The 19,786-nt window shown below is 47.3% G+C and overlaps 45 non-coding genes and 1 pseudogene across 45 annotated transcripts; all 46 read right to left on the bottom strand.

Moving 5' to 3' along the window:
- Positions 1-211: 211 nt before the first annotated feature.
- Positions 212-328, bottom strand: LOC136623006 (U5 spliceosomal RNA). Its single transcript, XR_010792179.1, has one exon. It is a non-coding gene; the product is annotated as a U5 spliceosomal RNA (small nuclear RNA).
- A 317-nt stretch (positions 329-645) lies between these two features.
- LOC136623005 (U5 spliceosomal RNA) lies at positions 646-762 on the bottom strand. The gene has a single exon (XR_010792178.1). It is a non-coding gene; the product is annotated as a U5 spliceosomal RNA (small nuclear RNA).
- A 315-nt stretch (positions 763-1,077) lies between these two features.
- LOC136622169 (U5 spliceosomal RNA) lies at positions 1,078-1,194 on the bottom strand. The gene has a single exon (XR_010791395.1). It is a non-coding gene; the product is annotated as a U5 spliceosomal RNA (small nuclear RNA).
- A 317-nt stretch (positions 1,195-1,511) lies between these two features.
- On the bottom strand, positions 1,512-1,628 carry LOC136622501 (U5 spliceosomal RNA). Its single transcript, XR_010791715.1, has one exon. It is a non-coding gene; the product is annotated as a U5 spliceosomal RNA (small nuclear RNA).
- Positions 1,629-1,945: 317 nt separating this feature from the next.
- Positions 1,946-2,062, bottom strand: LOC136623004 (U5 spliceosomal RNA). Its single transcript, XR_010792177.1, has one exon. It is a non-coding gene; the product is annotated as a U5 spliceosomal RNA (small nuclear RNA).
- Positions 2,063-2,371: 309 nt separating this feature from the next.
- LOC136623003 (U5 spliceosomal RNA) lies at positions 2,372-2,488 on the bottom strand. The gene has a single exon (XR_010792176.1). It is a non-coding gene; the product is annotated as a U5 spliceosomal RNA (small nuclear RNA).
- Positions 2,489-2,805: 317 nt separating this feature from the next.
- On the bottom strand, positions 2,806-2,922 carry LOC136623002 (U5 spliceosomal RNA). The gene has a single exon (XR_010792175.1). It is a non-coding gene; the product is annotated as a U5 spliceosomal RNA (small nuclear RNA).
- A 317-nt stretch (positions 2,923-3,239) lies between these two features.
- Positions 3,240-3,356, bottom strand: LOC136623000 (U5 spliceosomal RNA). Its single transcript, XR_010792174.1, has one exon. It is a non-coding gene; the product is annotated as a U5 spliceosomal RNA (small nuclear RNA).
- A 309-nt stretch (positions 3,357-3,665) lies between these two features.
- LOC136622999 (U5 spliceosomal RNA) lies at positions 3,666-3,782 on the bottom strand. Its single transcript, XR_010792173.1, has one exon. It is a non-coding gene; the product is annotated as a U5 spliceosomal RNA (small nuclear RNA).
- Positions 3,783-4,099: 317 nt separating this feature from the next.
- Positions 4,100-4,216, bottom strand: LOC136622564 (U5 spliceosomal RNA). Its single transcript, XR_010791775.1, has one exon. It is a non-coding gene; the product is annotated as a U5 spliceosomal RNA (small nuclear RNA).
- Positions 4,217-4,533: 317 nt separating this feature from the next.
- On the bottom strand, positions 4,534-4,650 carry LOC136622998 (U5 spliceosomal RNA). The gene has a single exon (XR_010792172.1). It is a non-coding gene; the product is annotated as a U5 spliceosomal RNA (small nuclear RNA).
- Positions 4,651-4,959: 309 nt separating this feature from the next.
- On the bottom strand, positions 4,960-5,076 carry LOC136622997 (U5 spliceosomal RNA). Its single transcript, XR_010792171.1, has one exon. It is a non-coding gene; the product is annotated as a U5 spliceosomal RNA (small nuclear RNA).
- A 309-nt stretch (positions 5,077-5,385) lies between these two features.
- LOC136622996 (U5 spliceosomal RNA) lies at positions 5,386-5,502 on the bottom strand. The gene has a single exon (XR_010792170.1). It is a non-coding gene; the product is annotated as a U5 spliceosomal RNA (small nuclear RNA).
- Positions 5,503-5,819: 317 nt separating this feature from the next.
- LOC136622994 (U5 spliceosomal RNA) lies at positions 5,820-5,936 on the bottom strand. Its single transcript, XR_010792168.1, has one exon. It is a non-coding gene; the product is annotated as a U5 spliceosomal RNA (small nuclear RNA).
- Positions 5,937-6,249: 313 nt separating this feature from the next.
- On the bottom strand, positions 6,250-6,366 carry LOC136622993 (U5 spliceosomal RNA). Its single transcript, XR_010792167.1, has one exon. It is a non-coding gene; the product is annotated as a U5 spliceosomal RNA (small nuclear RNA).
- A 317-nt stretch (positions 6,367-6,683) lies between these two features.
- LOC136622992 (U5 spliceosomal RNA) lies at positions 6,684-6,800 on the bottom strand. Its single transcript, XR_010792166.1, has one exon. It is a non-coding gene; the product is annotated as a U5 spliceosomal RNA (small nuclear RNA).
- A 317-nt stretch (positions 6,801-7,117) lies between these two features.
- Positions 7,118-7,234, bottom strand: LOC136622324 (U5 spliceosomal RNA). Its single transcript, XR_010791545.1, has one exon. It is a non-coding gene; the product is annotated as a U5 spliceosomal RNA (small nuclear RNA).
- Positions 7,235-7,549: 315 nt separating this feature from the next.
- On the bottom strand, positions 7,550-7,666 carry LOC136622477 (U5 spliceosomal RNA). The gene has a single exon (XR_010791691.1). It is a non-coding gene; the product is annotated as a U5 spliceosomal RNA (small nuclear RNA).
- Positions 7,667-7,983: 317 nt separating this feature from the next.
- Positions 7,984-8,100, bottom strand: LOC136622563 (U5 spliceosomal RNA). The gene has a single exon (XR_010791774.1). It is a non-coding gene; the product is annotated as a U5 spliceosomal RNA (small nuclear RNA).
- Positions 8,101-8,417: 317 nt separating this feature from the next.
- LOC136623019 (U5 spliceosomal RNA) lies at positions 8,418-8,534 on the bottom strand. The gene has a single exon (XR_010792191.1). It is a non-coding gene; the product is annotated as a U5 spliceosomal RNA (small nuclear RNA).
- Positions 8,535-8,843: 309 nt separating this feature from the next.
- Positions 8,844-8,960, bottom strand: LOC136622991 (U5 spliceosomal RNA). Its single transcript, XR_010792165.1, has one exon. It is a non-coding gene; the product is annotated as a U5 spliceosomal RNA (small nuclear RNA).
- A 317-nt stretch (positions 8,961-9,277) lies between these two features.
- Positions 9,278-9,395, bottom strand: LOC136622411 (U5 spliceosomal RNA). Its single transcript, XR_010791628.1, has one exon. It is a non-coding gene; the product is annotated as a U5 spliceosomal RNA (small nuclear RNA).
- A 317-nt stretch (positions 9,396-9,712) lies between these two features.
- LOC136622990 (U5 spliceosomal RNA) lies at positions 9,713-9,829 on the bottom strand. Its single transcript, XR_010792164.1, has one exon. It is a non-coding gene; the product is annotated as a U5 spliceosomal RNA (small nuclear RNA).
- A 317-nt stretch (positions 9,830-10,146) lies between these two features.
- Positions 10,147-10,263, bottom strand: LOC136622989 (U5 spliceosomal RNA). The gene has a single exon (XR_010792163.1). It is a non-coding gene; the product is annotated as a U5 spliceosomal RNA (small nuclear RNA).
- Positions 10,264-10,580: 317 nt separating this feature from the next.
- Positions 10,581-10,697, bottom strand: LOC136622988 (U5 spliceosomal RNA). The gene has a single exon (XR_010792162.1). It is a non-coding gene; the product is annotated as a U5 spliceosomal RNA (small nuclear RNA).
- Positions 10,698-11,014: 317 nt separating this feature from the next.
- Positions 11,015-11,131, bottom strand: LOC136622987 (U5 spliceosomal RNA). The gene has a single exon (XR_010792161.1). It is a non-coding gene; the product is annotated as a U5 spliceosomal RNA (small nuclear RNA).
- A 317-nt stretch (positions 11,132-11,448) lies between these two features.
- LOC136622986 (U5 spliceosomal RNA) lies at positions 11,449-11,565 on the bottom strand. Its single transcript, XR_010792160.1, has one exon. It is a non-coding gene; the product is annotated as a U5 spliceosomal RNA (small nuclear RNA).
- Positions 11,566-11,865: 300 nt separating this feature from the next.
- On the bottom strand, positions 11,866-11,982 carry LOC136622561 (U5 spliceosomal RNA). The gene has a single exon (XR_010791772.1). It is a non-coding gene; the product is annotated as a U5 spliceosomal RNA (small nuclear RNA).
- A 315-nt stretch (positions 11,983-12,297) lies between these two features.
- On the bottom strand, positions 12,298-12,414 carry LOC136622317 (U5 spliceosomal RNA). Its single transcript, XR_010791538.1, has one exon. It is a non-coding gene; the product is annotated as a U5 spliceosomal RNA (small nuclear RNA).
- Positions 12,415-12,731: 317 nt separating this feature from the next.
- On the bottom strand, positions 12,732-12,848 carry LOC136622624 (U5 spliceosomal RNA). Its single transcript, XR_010791831.1, has one exon. It is a non-coding gene; the product is annotated as a U5 spliceosomal RNA (small nuclear RNA).
- Positions 12,849-13,165: 317 nt separating this feature from the next.
- Positions 13,166-13,282, bottom strand: LOC136622985 (U5 spliceosomal RNA). Its single transcript, XR_010792159.1, has one exon. It is a non-coding gene; the product is annotated as a U5 spliceosomal RNA (small nuclear RNA).
- Positions 13,283-13,591: 309 nt separating this feature from the next.
- On the bottom strand, positions 13,592-13,708 carry LOC136622983 (U5 spliceosomal RNA). Its single transcript, XR_010792157.1, has one exon. It is a non-coding gene; the product is annotated as a U5 spliceosomal RNA (small nuclear RNA).
- Positions 13,709-14,025: 317 nt separating this feature from the next.
- Positions 14,026-14,142, bottom strand: LOC136622982 (U5 spliceosomal RNA). The gene has a single exon (XR_010792156.1). It is a non-coding gene; the product is annotated as a U5 spliceosomal RNA (small nuclear RNA).
- A 317-nt stretch (positions 14,143-14,459) lies between these two features.
- On the bottom strand, positions 14,460-14,576 carry LOC136622981 (U5 spliceosomal RNA). Its single transcript, XR_010792155.1, has one exon. It is a non-coding gene; the product is annotated as a U5 spliceosomal RNA (small nuclear RNA).
- A 317-nt stretch (positions 14,577-14,893) lies between these two features.
- Positions 14,894-15,010, bottom strand: LOC136622980 (U5 spliceosomal RNA). The gene has a single exon (XR_010792154.1). It is a non-coding gene; the product is annotated as a U5 spliceosomal RNA (small nuclear RNA).
- Positions 15,011-15,327: 317 nt separating this feature from the next.
- On the bottom strand, positions 15,328-15,445 carry LOC136622628 (U5 spliceosomal RNA). Its single transcript, XR_010791834.1, has one exon. It is a non-coding gene; the product is annotated as a U5 spliceosomal RNA (small nuclear RNA).
- Positions 15,446-15,744: 299 nt separating this feature from the next.
- On the bottom strand, positions 15,745-15,852 carry LOC136622632 (U5 spliceosomal RNA; annotated as a pseudogene).
- Positions 15,853-16,169: 317 nt separating this feature from the next.
- LOC136622979 (U5 spliceosomal RNA) lies at positions 16,170-16,286 on the bottom strand. The gene has a single exon (XR_010792153.1). It is a non-coding gene; the product is annotated as a U5 spliceosomal RNA (small nuclear RNA).
- Positions 16,287-16,603: 317 nt separating this feature from the next.
- On the bottom strand, positions 16,604-16,720 carry LOC136622978 (U5 spliceosomal RNA). Its single transcript, XR_010792152.1, has one exon. It is a non-coding gene; the product is annotated as a U5 spliceosomal RNA (small nuclear RNA).
- Positions 16,721-17,037: 317 nt separating this feature from the next.
- LOC136622323 (U5 spliceosomal RNA) lies at positions 17,038-17,154 on the bottom strand. Its single transcript, XR_010791544.1, has one exon. It is a non-coding gene; the product is annotated as a U5 spliceosomal RNA (small nuclear RNA).
- A 317-nt stretch (positions 17,155-17,471) lies between these two features.
- Positions 17,472-17,588, bottom strand: LOC136622977 (U5 spliceosomal RNA). Its single transcript, XR_010792151.1, has one exon. It is a non-coding gene; the product is annotated as a U5 spliceosomal RNA (small nuclear RNA).
- A 300-nt stretch (positions 17,589-17,888) lies between these two features.
- On the bottom strand, positions 17,889-18,005 carry LOC136622976 (U5 spliceosomal RNA). Its single transcript, XR_010792150.1, has one exon. It is a non-coding gene; the product is annotated as a U5 spliceosomal RNA (small nuclear RNA).
- Positions 18,006-18,322: 317 nt separating this feature from the next.
- LOC136622975 (U5 spliceosomal RNA) lies at positions 18,323-18,439 on the bottom strand. The gene has a single exon (XR_010792149.1). It is a non-coding gene; the product is annotated as a U5 spliceosomal RNA (small nuclear RNA).
- A 317-nt stretch (positions 18,440-18,756) lies between these two features.
- Positions 18,757-18,873, bottom strand: LOC136622974 (U5 spliceosomal RNA). Its single transcript, XR_010792148.1, has one exon. It is a non-coding gene; the product is annotated as a U5 spliceosomal RNA (small nuclear RNA).
- Positions 18,874-19,188: 315 nt separating this feature from the next.
- On the bottom strand, positions 19,189-19,305 carry LOC136622452 (U5 spliceosomal RNA). Its single transcript, XR_010791668.1, has one exon. It is a non-coding gene; the product is annotated as a U5 spliceosomal RNA (small nuclear RNA).
- Positions 19,306-19,614: 309 nt separating this feature from the next.
- Positions 19,615-19,731, bottom strand: LOC136622429 (U5 spliceosomal RNA). The gene has a single exon (XR_010791646.1). It is a non-coding gene; the product is annotated as a U5 spliceosomal RNA (small nuclear RNA).
- Between the last annotated feature and the right edge of the window lie 55 nt (positions 19,732-19,786).

The raw sequence follows: 19,786 nt of genomic DNA, 5'->3' as shown, positions 1-19,786 counted from the left end.
CAGAATCCTTCACTTCTGCAGTATGCAAATAAGGCCCCTGTTCAGGAACTGTTGACAGGATTCTGGCTGCCTTGGGTAATTGTGCACAATCAGCCAGGATCACATCTTTCCCAGGATGCTTTGCTTCTGCAACATGCAAATGAGGACCCCCATTCAGGATCAGTTAACACATTCGGAAACAGCACTCTCTCTTTTTTCACCAGAATAAGGAAGCCCCAGCAAAACTGGAGCATGCAAAAATTGCTACAAAACTCAGTGTTGCTCCTCTCCACGGAAATCTTTAGTAAAAGGCGAAAGATTTATACGTTCTGAAGAGAAACCAGAGCATAATGGGCAAGGGGTTCCTCAGCTCCTGCCACCACCGCTGCAGTGCTCTCTTAGCCTAGGGAGACCACCCGGAAAAGAGGCAAAATGAGAAATTGTGCACAACCAGCCAGAATCCTTCACTTCTGCAGTATGCAAATAAGGCCCCTGTTCAGGAACTGTTGACAGGATTCTGGCTGCCTTGGGTAATTGTGCACAATCAGCCAGGATCACATCTTTCCCAGGATGCTTTGCTTCTGCAACATGCAAATGAGGACCCCCATTCAGGATCAGTTAACACATTCGGAAACAGCACGCTCTCTTTTTTCACCAGAATAAGGAAGCCCCAGCAAAACTGGAGCATGCAAAAATTGCTACAAAACTCAGTGTTGCTCCTCTCCACGGAAATCTTTAGTAAAAGGCGAAAGATTTATACGTTCTGAAGAGAAACCAGAGCATAATGGGCAAGGGGTTCCTCAGCTCCTGCCACCACCGCTGCAGTGCTCTCTTAGCCTAGGGAGACCACCCGGAAAAGAGGCAAAATGAGAACTTGTGCACAACCAGCCAGAATCCTTCACTTCTGCAGTATGCAAATAAGGCCCCTGTTCAGGAACTGTTGACAGGATTCTGGCTGCCTTGGGTAATTGTGCACAATCAGCCAGGATCACATCTTTCCCAGGAAGCTTTGCTTCTGCAACATGCAAATGAGGACCCCCATTCAGGATCAGTTAACACATTCGGAAACAGCACTCTCTTTTTTCACCAGAATAAGGAAGCCCCAGCAAAACTGGAGCATTCAAAAATTGCTACAAAACTCAGTGTTGCTCCTCTCCACGGAAATCTTTAGTAAAAGGCGAAAGATTTATACGTTCTGAAGAGAAACCAGAGCATAATGGGCAAGGGGTTCCTCAGCTCCTGCCACCACCGCTGCAGTGCTCTCTTAGCCTAGGGAGACCACCCGGAAAAGAGGCAAAATGAGAAATTGTGCACAACCAGCCAGAATCCTTCACTTCTGCAGTATGCAAATAAGGCCCCTGTTCAGGAACTGTTGACAGGATTCTGGCTGCCTTGGGTAATTGTGCACAATCAGCCAGGATCACATCTTTCCCAGGATGCTTTGCTTCTGCAACATGCAAATGAGGACCCCCATTCAGGATCAGTTAACACATTCGGAAACAGCACTCTCTCTTTTTTCACCAGAATAAGGAAGCCCCAGCAAAACTGGAGCATGCAAAAATTGCTACAAAACTCAGTGTTGTTCCTCTCCACGGAAATCTTTAGTAAAAGGCGAAAGATTTATACGTTCTGAAGACAAACCAGAGCATAATGGGCAAGGGGTTCCTCAGCTCCTGCCACCACCGCTGCAGTGCTCTCTTAGCCTAGGGAGACCACCCGGAAAAGAGGCAAAATGAGAAATTGTGCACAACCAGCCAGAATCCTTCACTTCTGCAGTATGCAAATAAGGCCCCTGTTCAGGAACTGTTGACAGGATTCTGGCTGCCTTGGGTAATTGTGCACAATCAGCCAGGATCACATCTTTCCCAGGATGCTTTGCTTCTGCAACATGCAAATGAGGACCCCCATTCAGGATCAGTTAACACATTCAGAAACAGCACGCTCTCTTTTTTCACCAGAATAAGGAAGCCCCAGCAAAACTGGAGCATGCAAAAATTGCTACAAAACTCAGTGTTGCTCCTCTCCACGGAAATCTTTAGTAAAAGGCGAAAGATTTATACGTTCTGAAGAGAAACCAGAGCATAATGGGCAAGGGGTTCCTGCCACCACCGCTGCAGTGCTCTCTTAGCCTAGGGAGACCACCCGGAAAAGAGGCAAAATGAGAAATTGTGCACAACCAGCCAGAATCCTTCACTTCTGCAGTATGCAAATAAGGCCCCTGTTCAGGAACTGTTGACAGGATTCTGGCTGCCTTGGGTAATTGTGCACAATCAGCCAGGATCACATCTTTCCCAGGATGCTTTGCTTCTGCAACATGCAAATGAGGACCCCCATTCAGGATCAGTTAACACATTCGGAAACAGCACTCTCTCTTTTTTCACCAGAATAAGGAAGCCCCAGCAAAACTGGAGCATGCAAAAATTGCTACAAAACTCAGTGTTGCTCCTCTCCACGGAAATCTTTAGTAAAAGGCGAAAGATTTATACGTTCTGAAGAGAAACCAGAGCATAATGGGCAAGGGGTTCCTCAGCTCCTGCCACCACCGCTGCAGTGCTCTCTTAGCCTGGGGAGACCACCTGGAAAAGAGGCAAAATGAGAAATTGTGCACAACCAGCCAGAATCCTTCACTTCTGCAGTATGTAAATAAGGCCCCTGTTCAGGAACTGTTGACAGGATTCTGGCTGCCTTGGGTAATTGTGCACAATCAGCCAGGATCACATCTTTCCCAGGATGCTTTGCTTCTGCAACATGCAAATGAGGACCCCCATTCAGGATCAGTTAACACATTCGGAAACAGCACGCTCTCTTTTTTCACCAGAATAAGGAAGCCCCAGCAAAACTGGAGCATGCAAAAATTGCTACAAAACTCAGTGTTGCTCCTCTCCACGGAAATCTTTAGTAAAAGGCGAAAGATTTATACGTTCTGAAGAGAAACCAGAGCATAATGGGCAAGGGGTTCCTCAGCTCCTGCCACCACCGCTGCAGTGCTCTCTTAGCCTAGGGAGACCACCCGGAAAAGAGGCAAAATGAGAAATTGTGCACAACCAGCCAGAATCCTTCACTTCTGCAGTATGCAAATAAGGCCCCTGTTCAGGAACTGTTGACAGGATTCTGGCTGCCTTGGGTAATTGTGCACAATCAGCCAGGATCACATCTTTCCCAGGATGCTTTGCTTCTGCAACATGCAAATGAGGACCCCCATTCAGGATCAGTTAACACATTCAGAAACAGCACGCTCTCTTTTTTCACCAGAATAAGGAAGCCCCAGCAAAACTGGAGCATGCAAAAATTGCTACAAAACTCAGTGTTGCTCCTCTCCACGGAAATCTTTAGTAAAAGGCGAAAGATTTATACGTTCTGAAGAGAAACCAGAGCATAATGGGCAAGGGGTTCCTGCCACCACCGCTGCAGTGCTCTCTTAGCCTAGGGAGACCACCCGGAAAAGAGGCAAAATGAGAAATTGTGCACAACCAGCCAGAATCCTTCACTTCTGCAGTATGCAAATAAGGCCCCTGTTCAGGAACTGTTGACAGGATTCTGGCTGCCTTGGGTAATTGTGCACAATCAGCCAGGATCACATCTTTCCCAGGATGCTTTGCTTCTGCAACATGCAAATGAGGACCCCCATTCAGGATCAGTTAACACATTCGGAAACAGCACTCTCTCTTTTTTCACCAGAATAAGGAAGCCCCAGCAAAACTGGAGCATGCAAAAATTGCTACAAAACTCAGTGTTGCTCCTCTCCACGGAAATCTTTAGTAAAAGGCGAAAGATTTATACGTTCTGAAGAGAAACCAGAGCATAATGGGCAAGGGGTTCCTCAGCTCCTGCCACCACCGCTGCAGTGCTCTCTTAGCCTGGGGAGACCACCCGGAAAAGAGGCAAAATGAGAAATTGTGCACAACCAGCCAGAATCCTTCACTTCTGCAGTATGCAAATAAGGCCCCTGTTCAGGAACTGTTGACAGGATTCTGGCTGCCTTGGGTAATTGTGCACAATCAGCCAGGATCACATCTTTCCCAGGATGCTTTGCTTCTGCAACATGCAAATGAGGACCCCCATTCAGGATCAGTTAACACATTCGGAAACAGCACTCTCTCTTTTTTCACCAGAATAAGGAAGCCCCAGCAAAACTGGAGCATGCAAAAATTGCTACAAAACTCAGTGTTGCTCCTCTCCACGGAAATCTTTAGTAAAAGGCGAAAGATTTATACGTTCTGAAGACAAACCAGAGCATAATGGGCAAGGGGTTCCTCAGCTCCTGCCACCACCGCTGCAGTGCTCTCTTAGCCTAGGGAGACCACCCGGAAAAGAGGCAAAATGAGAAATTGTGCACAACCAGCCAGAATCCTTCACTTCTGCAGTATGCAAATAAGGCCCCTGTTCAGGAACTGTTGACAGGATTCTGGCTGCCTTGGGTAATTGTGCACAATCAGCCAGGATCACATCTTTCCCAGGATGCTTTGCTTCTGCAACATGCAAATGAGGACCCCCATTCAGGATCAGTTAACACATTCAGAAACAGCACGCTCTCTTTTTTCACCAGAATAAGGAAGCCCCAGCAAAACTGGAGCATGCAAAAATTGCTACAAAACTCAGTGTTGCTCCTCTCCACGGAAATCTTTAGTAAAAGGCGAAAGATTTATACGTTCTGAAGAGAAACCAGAGCATAATGGGCAAGGGGTTCCTGCCACCACCGCTGCAGTGCTCTCTTAGCCTAGGGAGACCACCCGGAAAAGAGGCAAAATGAGAAATTGTGCACAACCAGCCAGAATCCTTCACTTCTGCAGTATGCAAATAAGGCCCCTGTTCAGGAACTGTTGACAGGATTCTGGCTGCCTTGGGTAATTGTGCACAATCAGCCAGGATCACATCTTTCCCAGGATGCTTTGCTTCTGCAACATGCAAATGAGGACCCCCATTCAGGATCAGTTAACACATTCGGAAACAGCACTCTCTCTTTTTTCACCAGAATAAGGAAGCCCCAGCAAAACTGGAGCATGCAAAAATTGCTACAAAACTCAGTGTTGCTCCTCTCCACGGAAATCTTTAGTAAAAGGCGAAAGATTTATACGTTCTGAAGAGAAACCAGAGCATAATGGGCAAGGGGTTCCTGCCACCACCGCTGCAGTGCTCTCTTAGCCTAGGGAGACCACCCGGAAAAGAGGCAAAATGAGAAATTGTGCACAACCAGCCAGAATCCTTCACTTCTGCAGTATGCAAATAAGGCCCCTGTTCAGGAACTGTTGACAGGATTCTGGCTGCCTTGGGTAATTGTGCACAATCAGCCAGGATCACATCTTTCCCAGGATGCTTTGCTTCTGCAACATGCAAATGAGGACCCCCATTCAGGATCAGTTAACACATTCGGAAACAGCACTCTCTCTTTTTTCACCAGAATAAGGAAGCCCCAGCAAAACTGGAGCATGCAAAAATTGCTACAAAACTCAGTGTTGCTCCTCTCCACGGAAATCTTTAGTAAAAGGCGAAAGATTTATACGTTCTGAAGAGAAACCAGAGCATAATGGGCAAGGGGTTCCTCAGCTCCTGCCACCACCGCTGCAGTGCTCTCTTAGCCTGGGGAGACCACCCGGAAAAGAGGCAAAATGAGAAATTGTGCACAACCAGCCAGAATCCTTCACTTCTGCAGTATGCAAATAAGGCCCCTGTTCAGGAACTGTTGACAGGATTCTGGCTGCCTTGGGTAATTGTGCACAATCAGCCAGGATCACATCTTTCCCAGGATGCTTTGCTTCTGCAACATGCAAATGAGGACCCCCATTCAGGATCAGTTAACACATTCGGAAACAGCACGCTCTCTTTTTTCACCAGAATAAGGAAGCCCCAGCAAAACTGGAGCATGCAAAAATTGCTACAAAACTCAGTGTTGCTCCTCTCCACGGAAATCTTTAGTAAAAGGCGAAAGATTTATACGTTCTGAAGAGAAACCAGAGCATAATGGGCAAGGGGTTCCTCAGCTCCACCACCGCTGCAGTGCTCTCTTAGCCTAGGGAGACCACCCGGAAAAGAGGCAAAATGAGAAATTGTGCACAACCAGCCAGAATCCTTCACTTCTGCAGTATGCAAATAAGGCCCCTGTTCAGGAACTGTTGACAGGATTCTGGCTGCCTTGGGTAATTGTGCACAATCAGCCAGGATCACATCTTTCCCAGGATGCTTTGCTTCTGCAACATGCAAATGAGGACCCCCATTCAGGATCAGTTAACACATTCGGAAACAGCACTCTCTCTTTTTTCACCAGAATAAGGAAGCCCCAGCAAAACTGGAGCATGCAAAAATTGCTACAAAACTCAGTGTTGCTCCTCTCCACGGAAATCTTTAGTAAAAGGCGAAAGATTTATACGTTCTGAAGAGAAACCAGAGCATAATGGGCAAGGGGTTCCTCAGCTCCTGCCACCACCGCTGCAGTGCTCTCTTAGCCTAGGGAGACCATCCGGAAAAGAGGCAAAATGAGAAATTGTGCACAACCAGCCAGAATCCTTCACTTCTGCAGTATGCAAATAAGGCCCCTGTTCAGGAACTGTTGACAGGATTCTGGCTGCCTTGGGTAATTGTGCACAATCAGCCAGGATCACATCTTTCCCAGGATGCTTTGCTTCTGCAACATGCAAATGAGGACCCCCATTCAGGATCAGTTAACACATTCGGAAACAGCACTCTCTCTTTTTTCACCAGAATAAGGAAGCCCCAGCAAAACTGGAGCATGCAAAAATTGCTACAAAACTCAGTGTTGCTCCTCTCCACGGAAATCTTTAGTAAAAGGCGAAAGATTTATACGTTCTGAAGAGAAACCAGAGCATAATGGGCAAGGGGTTCCTCAGCTCCTGCCACCACCGCTGCAGTGCTCTCTTAGCCTAGGGAGACCACCCGGAAAAGAGGCAAAATGAGAAATTGTGCACAACCAGCCAGAATCCTTCACTTCTGCAGTATGCAAATAAGGCCCCTGTTCAGGAACTGTTGACAGGATTCTGGCTGCCTTGGGTAATTGTGCACAATCAGCCAGGATCACATCTTTCCCAGGATGCTTTGCTTCTGCAACATGCAAATGAGGACCCCCATTCAGGATCAGTTAACACATTCGGAAACAGCACGCTCTCTTTTTTCACCAGAATAAGGAAGCCCCAGCAAAACTGGAGCATGCAAAAATTGCTACAAAACTCAGTGTTGCTCCTCTCCACGGAAATCTTTAGTAAAAGGCGAAAGATTTATACATTCTGAAGAGAAACCAGAGCATAATGGGCAAGGGGTTCCTCAGCTCCTGCCACCACCGCTGCAGTGCTCTCTTAGCCTAGGGAGACCACCCGGAAAAGAGGCAAAATGAGAACTTGTGCACAACCAGCCAGAATCCTTCACTTCTGCAGTATGCAAATAAGGCCCCTGTTCAGGAACTGTTGACAGGATTCTGGCTGCCTTGGGTAATTGTGCACAATCAGCCAGGATCACATCTTTCCCAGGAAGCTTTGCTTCTGCAACATGCAAATGAGGACCCCCATTCAGGATCAGTTAACACATTCGGAAACAGCACTCTCTTTTTTCACCAGAATAAGGAAGCCCCAGCAAAACTGGAGCATTCAAAAATTGCTACAAAACTCAGTGTTGCTCCTCTCCACGGAAATCTTTAATAAAAGGCGAAAGATTTATACGTTCTGAAGAGAAACCAGAGCATAATGGGCAAGGGGTTCCTCAGCTCCTGCCACCACCGCTGCAGTGCTCTCTTAGCCTAGGGAGACCACCCGGAAAAGAGGCAAAATGAGAAATTGTGCACAACCAGCCAGAATCCTTCACTTCTGCAGTATGCAAATAAGGCCCCTGTTCAGGAACTGTTGACAGGATTCTGGCTGCCTTGGGTAATTGTGCACAATCAGCCAGGATCACATCTTTCCCAGGATGCTTTGCTTCTGCAACATGCAAATGAGGACCCCCATTCAGGATCAGTTAACACATTCGGAAACAGCACTCTCTCTTTTTTCACCAGAATAAGGAAGCCCCAGCAAAACTGGAGCATGCAAAAATTGCTACAAAACTCAGTGTTGCTCCTCTCCACGGAAATCTTTAGTAAAAGGCGAAAGATTTATACGTTCTGAAGACAAACCAGAGCATAATGGGCAAGGGGTTCCTCAGCTCCTGCCACCACCGCTGCAGTGCTCTCTTAGCCTAGGGAGACCACCCGGAAAAGAGGCAAAATGAGAAATTGTGCACAACCAGCCAGAATCCTTCACTTCTGCAGTATGCAAATAAGGCCCCTGTTCAGGAACTGTTGACAGGATTCTGGCTGCCTTGGGTAATTGTGCACAATCAGCCAGGATCACATCTTTCCCAGGATGCTTTGCTTCTGCAACATGCAAATGAGGACCCCCATTCAGGATCAGTAAACACATTCGGAAACAGCACGCTCTCTTTTTTCACCAGAATAAGGAAGCCCCAGCAAAACTGGAGCATGCAAAAATTGCTACAAAACTCAGTGTTGCTCCTCTCCACGGAAATCTTTAGTAAAAGGCGAAAGATTTATACGTTCTGGAGAGAAACCAGAGCATAATGGGCAAGGGGTTCCTGCCACCACCGCTGCAGTGCTCTCTTAGCCTAGGGAGACCACCCGGAAAAGAGGCCAAATGAGAAATTGTGCACAACCAGCCAGAATCCTTCACTTCTGCAGTATGCAAATAAGGCCCCTGTTCAGGAACTGTTGACAGGATTCTGGCTGCCTTGGGTAATTGTGCACAATCAGCCAGGATCACATCTTTCCCAGGATGCTTTGCTTCTGCAACATGCAAATGAGGACCCCCATTCAGGATCAGTTAACACATTCGGAAACAGCACTCTCTCTTTTTTCACCAGAATAAGGAAGCCCCAGCAAAACTGGAGCATGCAAAAATTGCTACAAAACTCAGTGTTGCTCCTCTCCACGGAAATCTTTAGTAAAAGGCGAAAGATTTATACGTTCTGAAGAGAAACCAGAGCATAATGGGCAAGGGGTTCCTCAGCTCCTGCCACCACCGCTGCAGTGCTCTCTTAGCCTAGGGAGACCACCCGGAAAAGAGGCAAAATGAGAAATTGTGCACAACCAGCCAGAATCCTTCACTTCTGCAGTATGCAAATAAGGCCCCTGTTCAGGAACTGTTGACAGGATTCTGGCTGCCTTGGGTAATTGTGCACAATCAGCCAGGATCACATCTTTCCCAGGATGCTTTGCTTCTGCAACATGCAAATGAGGACCCCCATTCAGGATCAGTTAACACATTCGGAAACAGCACTCTCTCTTTTTTCACCAGAATAAGGAAGCCCCAGCAAAACTGGAGCATGCAAAAATTGCTACAAAACTCACGTGTTGCTCCTCTCCACGGAAATCTTTAGTAAAAGGCGAAAGATTTATACGTTCTGAAGAGAAACCAGAGCATAATGGGCAAGGGGTTCCTCAGCTCCTGCCACCACCGCTGCAGTGCTCTCTTAGCCTAGGGAGACCACCCGGAAAAGAGGCCAAATGAGAAATTGTGCACAACCAGCCAGAATCCTTCACTTCTGCAGTATGCAAATAAGGCCCCTGTTCAGGAACTGTTGACAGGATTCTGGCTGCCTTGGGTAATTGTGCACAATCAGCCAGGATCACATCTTTCCCAGGATGCTTTGCTTCTGCAACATGCAAATGAGGACCCCCATTCAGGATCAGTTAACACATTCGGAAACAGCACTCTCTCTTTTTTCACCAGAATAAGGAAGCCCCAGCAAAACTGGAGCATGCAAAAATTGCTACAAAACTCAGTGTTGCTCCTCTCCACGGAAATCTTTAGTAAAAGGCGAAAGATTTATACGTTCTGAAGAGAAACCAGAGCATAATGGGCAAGGGGTTCCTCAGCTCCTGCCACCACCGCTGCAGTGCTCTCTTAGCCTAGGGAGACCACCCGGAAAAGAGGCAAAATGAGAAATTGTGCACAACCAGCCAGAATCCTTCACTTCTGCAGTATGCAAATAAGGCCCCTGTTCAGGAACTGTTGACAGGATTCTGGCTGCCTTGGGTAATTGTGCACAATCAGCCAGGATCACATCTTTCCCAGGATGCTTTGCTTCTGCAACATGCAAATGAGGACCCCCATTCAGGATCAGTTAACTCATTCGGAAACAGCACTCTCTCTTTTTTCACCAGAATAAGGAAGCCCCAGCAAAACTGGAGCATGCAAAAATTGCTACAAAACTCAGTGTTGCTCCTCTCCACGGAAATCTTTAGTAAAAGGCGAAAGATTTATACGTTCTGAAGAGAAACCAGAGCATAATGGGCAAGGGGTTCCTCAGCTCCTGCCACCACCGCTGCAGTGCTCTCTTAGCCTAGGGAGACCACCCGGAAAAGAGGCCAAATGAGAAATTGTGCACAACCAGCCAGAATCCTTCACTTCTGCAGTATGCAAATAAGGCCCCTGTTCAGGAACTGTTGACAGGATTCTGGCTGCCTTGGGTAATTGTGCACAATCCGCCAGGATCACATCTTTCCCAGGATGCTTTGCTTCTGCAACATGCAAATGAGGACCCCCATTCAGGATCAGTTAACACATTCGGAAACAGCACTCTCTCTTTTTTCACCAGAATAAGGAAGCCCCAGCAAAACTGGAGCATGCAAAAATTGCTACAAAACTCAGTGTTGCTCCTCTCCACGGAAATCTTTAGTAAAAGGCGAAAGATTTATACGTTCTGAAGAGAAACCAGAGCATAATGGGCAAGGGGTTCCTCAGCTCCTGCCACCACCGCTGCAGTGCTCTCTTAGCCTAGGGAGACCACCCGGAAAAGAGGCAAAATGAGAAATTGTGCACAACCAGCCAGAATCCTTCACTTCTGCAGTATGCAAATAAGGCCCCTGTTCAGGAACTGTTGACAGGATTCTGGCTGCCTTGGGTAATTGTGCACAATCAGCCAGGATCACATCTTTCCCAGGATGCTTTGCTTCTGCAACATGCAAATGAGGACCCCCATTCAGGATCAGTTAACACATTCGGAAACAGCACTCTCTCTTTTTTCACCAGAATAAGGAAGCCCCAGCAAAACTGGAGCATGCAAAAATTGCTACAAAACTCAGTGTTGCTCCTCTCCACGGAAATCTTTAGTAAAAGGCGAAAGATTTATACGTTCTGAAGAGAAACCAGAGCATAATGGGCAAGGGGTTCCTCAGCTCCTGCCACCACCGCTGCAGTGCTCTCTTAGCCTAGGGAGACCACCCGGAAAAGAGGCAAAATGAGAAATTGTGCACAACCAGCCAGAATCCTTCACTTCTGCAGTATGCAAATAAGGCCCCTGTTCAGGAACTGTTGACAGGATTCTGGCTGCCTTGGGTAATTGTGCACAATCAGCCAGGATCACATCTTTCCCAGGATGCTTTGCTTCTGCAACATGCAAATGAGGACCCCCATTCAGGATCAGTTAACACATTCGGAAACAGCACTCTCTCTTTTTTCACCAGAATAAGGAAGCCCCAGCAAAACTGGAGCATGCAAAAATTGCTACAAAACTCAGTGTTGCTCCTCTCCACGGAAATCTTTAGTAAAAGGCGAAAGATTTATACGTTCTGAAGAGAAACCAGAGCATAATGGGCAAGGGGTTCCTCAGCTCCTGCCACCACCGCTGCAGTGCTCTCTTAGCCTAGGGAGACCACCCGGAAAAGAGGCAAAATGAGAAATTGTGCACAACCAGCCAGAATCCTTCACTTCTGCAGTATGCAAATAAGGCCCCTGTTCAGGAACTGTTGACAGGATTCTGGCTGCCTTGGGTAATTGTGCACAATCAGCCAGGATGCTTTGCCTCTGCAACATGCAAATGAGGACCCCCATTCAGGATCAGTTAACACATTCGGAAACAGCACTCTCTCTTTTTTCACCAGAATAAGGAAGCCCCAGCAAAACTGGAGCATGCAAAAATTGCTACAAAACTCAGTGTTGCTCCTCTCCACGGAAATCTTTAGTAAAAGGCGAAAGATTTATACGTTCTGAAGACAAACCAGAGCATAATGGGCAAGGGGTTCCTCAGCTCCTGCCACCACCGCTGCAGTGCTCTCTTAGCCTAGGGAGACCACCCGGAAAAGAGGCAAAATGAGAAATTGTGCACAACCAGCCAGAATCCTTCACTTCTGCAGTATGCAAATAAGGCCCCTGTTCAGGAACTGTTGACAGGATTCTGGCTGCCTTGGGTAATTGTGCACAATCAGCCAGGATCACATCTTTCCCAGGAAGCTTTGCTTCTGCAACATGCAAATGAGGACCCCCATTCAGGATCAGTTAACACATTCGGAAACAGCACTCTCTTTTTTCACCAGAATAAGGAAGCCCCAGCAAAACTGGAGCGTTCAAAAATTGCTACAAAACTCAGTGTTGCTCCTCTCCACGGAAATCTTTAGTAAAAGGCGAAAGATTTATACGTTCTGAAGAGAAACCAGAGCATAATGGGCAAGGGGTTCCTCAGCTCCTGCCACCACCGCTGCAGTGCTCTCTTAGCCTAGGGAGACCACCCGGAAAAGAGGCAAAATGAGAAATTGTGCACAACCAGCCAGAATCCTTCACTTCTGCAGTATGCAAATAAGGCCCCTGTTCAGGAACTGTTGACAGGATTCTGGCTGCCTTGGGTAATTGTGCACAATCAGCCAGGATCACATCTTTCCCAGGATGCTTTGCTTCTGCAACATGCAAATGAGGACCCCCATTCAGGATCAGTTAACACATTCGGAAACAGCACGCTCTCTTTTTTCACCAGAATAAGGAAGCCCCAGCAAAACTGGAGCATGCAAAAATTGCTACAAAACTCAGTGTTGCTCCTCTCCACGTTAATCTTTAGTAAAAGGCGAAAGATTTATACGTTCTGAAGAGCAACCAGAGCATAATGGGCAAGGGGTTCCTCAGCTCCTGCCACCACCGCTGCAGTGCTCTCTTAGCCTAGGGAGACCACCCGGAAAAGAGGCAAAATGAGAAATTGTGCACAACCAGCCAGAATCCTTCACTTCTGCAGTATGCAAATAAGGCCCCTGTTCAGGAACTGTTGACAGGATTCTGGCTGCCTTGGGTAATTGTGCACAATCAGCCAGGATCACATCTTTCCCAGGATGCTTTGCTTCTGCAACATGCAAATGAGGACCCCCATTCAGGATCAGTTAACACATTCAGAAACAGCACGCTCTCTTTTTTCACCAGAATAAGGAAGCCCCAGCAAAACTGGAGCATGCAAAAATTGCTACAAAACTCAGTGTTGCTCCTCTCCACGGAAATCTTTAGTAAAAGGCGAAAGATTTATACGTTCTGAAGAGAAACCAGAGCATAATGGGCAAGGGGTTCCTGCCACCACCGCTGCAGTGCTCTCTTAGCCTAGGGAGACCACCCGGAAAAGAGGCAAAATGAGAAATTGTGCACAACCAGCCAGAATCCTTCACTTCTGCAGTATGCAAATAAGGCCCCTGTTCAGGAACTGTTGACAGGATTCTGGCTGCCTTGGGTAATTGTGCACAATCAGCCAGGATCACATCTTTCCCAGGATGCTTTGCTTCTGCAACATGCAAATGAGGACCCCCATTCAGGATCAGTTAACACATTCGGAAACAGCACTCTCTCTTTTTTCACCAGAATAAGGAAGCCCCAGCAAAACTGGAGCATGCAAAAATTGCTACAAAACTCAGTGTTGCTCCTCTCCACGGAAATCTTTAGTAAAAGGCGAAAGATTTATACGTTCTGAAGAGAAACCAGAGCATAATGGGCAAGGGGTTCCTCAGCTCCTGCCACCACCGCTGCAGTGCTCTCTTAGCCTGGGGAGACCACCCGGAAAAGAGGCAAAATGAGAAATTGTGCACAACCAGCCAGAATCCTTCACTTCTGCAGTATGCAAATAAGGCCCCTGTTCAGGAACTGTTGACAGGATTCTGGCTGCCTTGGGTAATTGTGCACAATCAGCCAGGATCACATCTTTCCCAGGATGCTTTGCTTCTGCAACATGCAAATGAGGACCCCCATTCAGGATCAGTTAACACATTCGGAAACAGCACGCTCTCTTTTTTCACCAGAATAAGGAAGCCCCAGCAAAACTGGAGCATGCAAAAATTGCTACAAAACTCAGTGTTGCTCCTCTCCACGGAAATCTTTAGTAAAAGGCGAAAGATTTATACGTTCTGAAGAGAAACCAGAGCATAATGGGCAAGGGGTTCCTCAGCTCCTGCCACCACCGCTGCAGTGCTCTCTTAGCCTAGGGAGACCACCCGGAAAAGAGGCAAAATGAGAAATTGTGCACAACCAGCCAGAATCCTTCACTTCTGCAGTATGCAAATAAGGCCCCTGTTCAGGAACTGTTGACAGGATTCTGGCTGCCTTGGGTAATTGTGCACAATCAGCCAGGATCACATCTTTCCCAGGATGCTTTGCTTCTGCAACATGCAAATGAGGACCCCCATTCAGGATCAGTTAACACATTCGGAAACAGCACTCTCTCTTTTTTCACCAGAATAAGGAAGCCCCAGCAAAACTGGAGCATGCAAAAATTGCTACAAAACTCAGTGTTGCTCCTCTCCACGGAAATCTTTAGTAAAAGGCGAAAGATTTATACGTTCTGAAGAGAAACCAGAGCATAATGGGCAAGGGGTTCCTCAGCTCCTGCCACCACCGCTGCAGTGCTCTCTTAGCCTAGGGAGACCACCCGGAAAAGAGGCCAAATGAGAAATTGTGCACAACCAGCCAGAATCCTTCACTTCTGCAGTATGCAAATAAGGCCCCTGTTCAGGAACTGTTGACAGGATTCTGGCTGCCTTGGGTAATTGTGCACAATCAGCCAGGATCACATCTTTCCCAGGATGCTTTGCTTCTGCAACATGCAAATGAGGACCCCCATTCAGGATCAGTTAACACATTCGGAAACAGCACTCTCTCTTTTTTCACCAGAATAAGGAAGCCCCAGCAAAACTGGAGCATGCAAAAATTGCTACAAAACTCAGTGTTGCTCCTCTCCACGGAAATCTTTAGTAAAAGGCGAAAGATTTATACGTTCTGAAGAGAAACCAGAGCATAATGGGCAAGGGGTTCCTCAGCTCCTGCCACCACCGCTGCAGTGCTCTCTTAGCCTAGGGAGACCACCCGGAAAAGAGGCAAAATGAGAAATTGTGCACAACCAGCCAGAATCCTTCACTTCTGCAGTATGCAAATAAGGCCCCTGTTCAGGAACTGTTGACAGGATTCTGGCTGCCTTGGGTAATTGTGCACAATCAGCCAGGATCACATCTTTCCCAGGATGCTTTGCTTCTGCAACATGCAAATGAGGACCCCCATTCAGGATCAGTTAACACATTCGGAAACAGCACTCTCTCTTTTTTCACCAGAATAAGGAAGCCCCAGCAAAACTGGAGCATGCAAAAATTGCTACAAAACTCAGTGTTGCTCCTCTCCACAGAAATCTTTAGTAAAAGGCAAAAAGATTTATATGTTCTGAAGAGAAACCAGAGCATAATGGGCAAGGGGTTCCTCAGCTCCTGCCACCACCGCTGCAGTGCTCTCTTAGCCTAGGGAGACCACCCGGAAAAGAGGCAAAATGAGAAATTGTGCACAACCAGCCAGAATCCTTCACTTCTGCAGTATGCAAATAAGGCCCCTGTTCAGGAACTGTTGACAGGATTCTGGCTGCCTTGGGTAATTGTGCACAATCAGCCAGGATCACATCTTTCCCAGGATGCTTTGCTTCTGCAACATGCAAATGAGGACCCCCATTCAGGATCAGTTAACACATTCGGAAACAGCACTCTCTCTTTTTTCACCAGAATAAGGAAGCCCCAGCAAAACTCAGTGTTGCTCCTCTCCACGGAAATCTTTAGTAAAAGGCGAAAGATTTATACGTTCTGAAGAGAAACCAGAGCATAATGGGCAAGGGGTTCCTCAGCTCCTGCCACCACCGCTGCAGTGCTCTCTTAGCCTAGGGAGACCACCCGGAAAAGAGGCCAAATGAGAAATTGTGCACAACCAGCCAGAATCCTTCACTTCTGCAGTATGCAAATAAGGCCCCTGTTCAGGAACTGTTGACAGGATTCTGGCTGCCTTGGGTAATTGTGCACAATCAGCCAGGATCACATCTTTCCCAGGATGCTTTGCTTCTGCAACATGCAAATGAGGACCCCCATTCAGGATCAGTTAACACATTCGGAAACAGCACTCTCTCTTTTTTCACCAGAATAAGGAAGCCCCAGCAAAACTGGAGCATGCAAAAATTGCTACAAAACTCAGTGTTGCTCCTCTCCACGGAAATCTTTAGTAAAAGGCGAAAGATTTATACGTTCTGAAGAGAAACCAGAGCATAATGGGCAAGGGGTTCCTCAGCTCCTGCCACCACCGCTGCAGTGCTCTCTTAGCCTAGGGAGACCACCCGGAAAAGAGGCAAAATGAGAAATTGTGCACAACCAGCCAGAATCCTTCACTTCTGCAGTATGCAAATAAGGCCCCTGTTCAGGAACTGTTGACAGGATTCTGGCTGCCTTGGGTAATTGTGCACAATCAGCCAGGATCACATCTTTCCCAGGATGCTTTGCTTCTGCAACATGCAAATGAGGACCCCCATTCAGGATCAGTTAACACATTCGGAAACAGCACTCTCTCTTTTTTCACCAGAATAAGGAAGCCCCAGCAAAACTGGAGCATGCAAAAATTGCTACAAAACTCAGTGTTGCTCCTCTCCACGGAAATCTTTAGTAAAAGGCGAAAGATTTATACGTTCTGAAGAGAAACCAGAGCATAATGGGCAAGGGGTTCCTCAGCTCCTGCCACCACCGCTGCAGTGCTCTCTTAGCCTAGGGAGACCACCCGGAAAAGAGGCAAAATGAGAAATTGTGCACAACCAGCCAGAATCCTTCACTTCTGCAGTATGCAAATAAGGCCCCTGTTCAGGAACTGTTGACAGGATTCTGGCTGCCTTGGGTAATTGTGCACAATCAGCCAGGATCACATCTTTCCCAGGATGCTTTGCTTCTGCAACATGCAAATGAGGACCCCCATTCAGGATCAGTTAACACATTCGGAAACAGCACTCTCTCTTTTTTCACCAGAATAAGGAAGCCCCAGCAAAACTGGAGCATGCAAAAATTGCTACAAAACTCAGTGTTGCTCCTCTCCACGGAAATCTTTAGTAAAAGGCGAAAGATTTATACATTCTGAAGAGAAACCAGAGCATAATGGGCAAGGGGTTCCTCAGCTCCTGCCACCACCGCTGCAGTGCTCTCTTAGCCTAGGGAGACCACCCGGAAAAGAGGCAAAATGAGAAATTGTGCACAACCAGCCAGAATCCTTCACTTCTGCAGTATGCAAATAAGGCCCCTGTTCAGGAACTGTTGACAGGATTCTGGCTGCCTTGGGTAATTGTGCACAATCAGCCAGGATCACATCTTTCCCAGGATGCTTTGCTTCTGCAACATGCAAATGAGGACCCCCATTCAGGATCAGTTAACACATTCCGAAACAGCACTCTCTCTTTTTTCACCAGAATAAGGAAGCCCCAGCAAAACTGGAGCATGCAAAAATTGCTACAAAACTCAGTGTTGCTCCTCTCCACGGAAATCTTTAGTAAAAGGCGAAAGATTTATACGTTCTGAAGAGAAACCAGAGCATAATGGGCAAGGGGTTCCTCAGCTCCTGCCACCACCGCTGCAGTGCTCTCTTAGCCTAGGGAGACCACCCGGAAAAGAGGCAAAATGAGAAATTGTGCACAACCAGCCAGAATCCTTCACTTCTGCAGTATGCAAATAAGGCCCCTGTTCAGGAACTGTTGACAGGATTCTGGCTGCCTTGGGTAATTGTGCACAATCAGCCAGGATGCTTTGCTTCTGCAACATGCAAATGAGGACCCCCATTCAGGATCAGTTAACACATTCGGAAACAGCACTCTCTCTTTTTTCACCAGAATAAGGAAGCCCCAGCAAAACTGGAGCATGCAAAAATTGCTACAAAACTCAGTGTTGCTCCTCTCCACGGAAATCTTTAGTAAAAGGCGAAAGATTTATACGTTCTGAAGAGAAACCAGAGCATAATGGGCAAGGGGTTCCTCAGCTCCTGCCACCACCGCTGCAGTGCTCTCTTAGCCTAGGGAGACCACCCGGAAAAGAGGCCAAATGAGAAATTGTGCACAACCAGCCAGAATCCTTCACTTCTGCAGTATGCAAATAAGGCCCCTGTTCAGGAACTGTTGACAGGATTCTGGCTGCCTTGGGTAATTGTGCACAATCAGCCAGGATCACATCTTTCCCAGGATGCTTTGCTTCTGCAACATGCAAATGAGGACCCCCATTCAGGATCAGTTAACACATTCGGAAACAGCACTCTCTCTTTTTTCACCAGAATAAGGAAGCCCCAGCAAAACTGGAGCATGCAAAAATTGCTACAAAACTCAGTGTTGCTCCTCTCCACGGAAATCTTTAGTAAAAGGCGAAAGATTTATACGTTCTGAAGAGAAACCAGAGCATAATGGGCAAGGGGTTCCTCAGCTCCTGCCACCACCGCTGCAGTGCTCTCTTAGCCTGGGGAGACCACCCGGAAAAGAGGCAAAATGAGAAATTGTGCACAACCAGCCAGAATCCTTCACTTCTGCAGTATGCAAATAAGGCCCCTGTTCAGGAACTGTTGACAGGATTCTGGCTGCCTTGGGTAATTGTGCACAATCAGCCAGGATCACATCTTTCCCAGGATGCTTTGCTTCTGCAACATGCAAATGAGGACCCCCATTCAGGATCAGTTAACACATTCGGAAACAGCACGCTCTCTTTTTTCACCAGAATAAGGAAGCCCCAGCAAAACTGGAGCATGCAAAAATTGCTACAAAACTCAGTGTTGCTCCTCTCCACGGAAATCTTTAGTAAAAGGCGAAAGATTTATACGTTCTGAAGAGAAACCAGAGCATAATGGGCAAGGGGTTCCTCAGCTCCTGCCACCACCGCTGCAGTGCTCTCTTAGCCTAGGGAGACCACCCGGAAAAGAGGCAAAATGAGAACTTGTGCACAACCAGCCAGAATCCTTCACTTCTGCAGTATGCAAATAAGGCCCCTGTTCAGGAACTGTTGACAGGATTCTGGCTGCCTTGGGTAATTGTGCACAATCAGCCAGGATCACATCTTTCCCAGGAAGCTTTGCTTCTGCAACATGCAAATGAGGACCCCCATTCAGGATCAGTTAACACATTCGGAAACAGCACTCTCTTTTTTCACCAGAATAAGGAAGCCCCAGCAAAACTGGAGCATTCAAAAATTGCTACAAAACTCAGTGTTGCTCCTCTCCACGGAAATCTTTAGTAAAAGGCGAAAGATTTATACGTTCTGAAGACAAACCAGAGTATAATGGGCAAGGGGTTCCTCAGCTCCTGCCACCACCGCTGCAGTGCTCTCTTAGCCTGGGGAGACCACCCGGAAAAGAGGCAAAATGAGAAATTGTGCACAACCAGCCAGAATCCTTCACTTCTGCAGTATGCAAATAAGGCCCCTGTTCAGGAACTGTTGACAGGATTCTGGCTGCCTTGGGTAATTGTGCACAATCAGCCAGGATCACATCTTTCCCAGGAAGCTTTGCTTCTGCAACATGCAAATGAGGACCCCCATTCAGGATCAGTTAACACATTCGGAAACAGCACTCTCTTTTTTAATAAGGAAGCCCCAGCAAAACTGGAGGATTCAAAAATTGCTACAAAACTCAGTGTTGCTCCTCTCCACGGAAATCTTTAGTAAAAGGCGAAAGATTTATACGTTCTGAAGAGAAACCAGAGCATAATGGGCAAGGGGTTCCTCAGCTCCTGCCACCACCGCTGCAGTGCTCTCTTAGCC

The sequence above is a fragment of the Eleutherodactylus coqui genome, chromosome 3 (genome assembly GCF_035609145.1).
Source record: "Eleutherodactylus coqui strain aEleCoq1 chromosome 3, aEleCoq1.hap1, whole genome shotgun sequence".
NCBI classification, from domain to species: Eukaryota; Metazoa; Chordata; class Amphibia; order Anura; family Eleutherodactylidae; genus Eleutherodactylus; species Eleutherodactylus coqui.
Note: the sequence above shows the minus strand (reverse complement) of the source record. Positions and strands in the feature narration are given on the sequence as shown.